The following is a 2,513-nucleotide window of genomic DNA, read 5'->3' on the forward strand; positions in this document are numbered from 1 at the left end:
CTTCGCAAAGAGATGGTAAGAGGAGCTCCCCGGGCCGCCCCTTCGCGTCGCGGCGCGCAGCACCGGGAAGTTCGCCATCGCCCCAGCCGGGAGCGGGCTCTGCTCCACGGGAAGTCCCCGCACCCACCTGTCCTCACCCGCCCCCTTGCTGACCCTTTTGCCCCAGGCGCTGACGCTTAAAGGCGGGGACTGTCCTCTCAAACCCCCTTTTTGCTTGCCGTCTCCGTGCCCACGGTTGGACTCTGACCCGGGGAGGGTCTCCCCTCTCTTGAGGTCAGCTTTCGGGGGCAGGGCGCCAGCTGCCCCCGTCCTGGCCCCATCTGGCTGGGAAACACGGGCAGCAGGAGGCGCGGTGTGGGGTTCGTGCTTGGCCTTGGGGGCTGGGGAGGGCTTTGTCACCTCTCTCCGGTCCGGGAGAGGCTTTCACTTCCCCCAAGTGGTTACGGGCAGCGTACGATTGTGTTTTCCTGCCCTGAAGAGGACAGCTTTTTGTCCGCAGCGAGTGTAGACGACAGATTGGAGCAGCCGTCGCCCCCTCCCCCGCGCCCTCAGGCTGTGCATTCAGAATCCGATTACCGCCCGGATGGCTCCGGCCCACAGATGGCCGCGAAAGCGGAGCGCGCGCCTGGCGCGTGAGAGCGGCCCCCACCCCTTTCAGCTCTGTAAGGCTAAATCCTCACACCCACTTGGAACTTCTGGGCATTTAGTCGTCCTGCCCATCCAGAGTGAAGTCCACATGAGTTCTTTGGGTTGCGTATGGGCTCCAATCCATGGGGCTTAGTTTCTCTCAGTCCTTGGGAAGTACATAAGGTATTTGTGGATCTCCCCAGCTTTCTCTCACAGGTTTAGCTTGATCTCTCTCTCTCGAGATGAAAGAAAACCTTCCTCCTTTCTAGTCCTCTTACTGAGTCCCTGGACACCTTTACACTCCTACTCCCTTTTAAACTGCTCTTTCCTTTCGTCTAGTCGAGAGTCGTACAGGTAAATACTTTATTGAGGAAATCTAATATATGAAAGCTAATTTTCCTTAAGAATAAATTCGAAAAAAAATTTATCATAGGAATCCTTTAAGTATGCATCTAATGCATTTAGGATTGTTTAGAAAAATTCCATTTATGCATACTTTTTTTTTTCCAGGAGCATATCTGTTCTAAAAATTAAATCTTGATTGCATCCAGAAAAACAGCCCTAACATTTTTTAATCAGTTAGATGTTGTTTTCCCACTCTGTAGCTGGCATTGAAGTTATTTCCACTTCTCTCTGAAAAGACTTTGTTTCTTACTGAGCCACATAAATTCCAAGTCAACCTTTTAAATTTATTAATAAACATTAATTGAGAACAGCGTTGCACAGCTGCTGGACTGCATTTTAATTAGATGAATCTACAATGAATGTGTTTACAGTCTGAACTCGGACATGGCATAAACATGGGGGAGAAAAAGGAAGACGCGTCCCTGGTGATTTAAGTTCCATACGTGAACAGCAACAACAACACAGAAACAACAGGAAGACCTCAGAACCTCTCTTACTGTGAACGTCTAGGTTATAAACACGACTGGAGTCTTGCTGTGGTGGCTTGGGATTCCGTGTACCATTCCGGAAAGTTTTCCCAGGTCCCTCCTGGTGTGACTCAAGAACAGCCATAACCTTATAATTATGCCTTGGGCCAGAGCGATCTCTAAACCTGACTATTTGAAGCACATGGAAAATAAAATAAACATCTGTTTTTGGTCTGTCTGATATTTAGCTGAGATAAAGATAGGTATGGCTACAGGCCTTGACAAGTCTTTTCTAAGATATACCATAAGGTCTTTAAACGTGCGCTGATCTTTTGGCTTTTTAAGAAAGTGTTTTGCTCTTCTGGAGATTTATTAGCCTGGGGCAGTGGGGTCTGAGTGGGCAGTCTCTAAGAATAGGGGCAACTCTATTGAGGTTTTGACTAGAGAGGCCTTGCAAAATAAGAACTGGGAGTTCATTCCTGAATTATCTCTGGACTAGCTTGTGTAGATCTATTTAATTTGAAAGCCAAAAGTCAAATCTTTTACAAGGGGTGAAACTAAATGTCACGGCAGAATGGGATAAATGCTTTAAAAGAAGAGTTCTATGAAAGCACAGAGAGAGAGAGATGACATCAGTGGGCATCTGGAAGGAGGTGGTGGTGTAGCAAGGCCTCAGGAGGTGGCAGCATTTTAACAAGAGAAATGAAGATAGGAAACCAAGGAAACAAACACATTGCCATTGATTCTGACTCTCAGGGAATGTATAGGACAGAGTAGAACTGCCCCATAGGATTTCCAAGGAGCAGCTGGTGGATTTGAACTCTTTGAGCTCTTAACCACTGCGCCACCAGGGATCCATGGAGATGGGAAAGTAGCAGCAAAGCCAGACTGAAAACTGCAGACTGAATAGACTGAGTGTACACTTAACATTGTGAGAGAGAGCTAGTAGGCTGGGAAGAGGGATGGAATGGGCTGGGAAGAGGGATGGAGTGGGCTGGGAAGAGGGATGGAGTG

The sequence above is a fragment of the Trichechus manatus genome, unplaced genomic scaffold (genome assembly GCF_000243295.1).
Source record: "Trichechus manatus latirostris isolate Lorelei unplaced genomic scaffold, TriManLat1.0 scaffold00021, whole genome shotgun sequence".
NCBI lineage: Eukaryota > Metazoa > Chordata > Mammalia > Sirenia > Trichechidae > Trichechus > Trichechus manatus.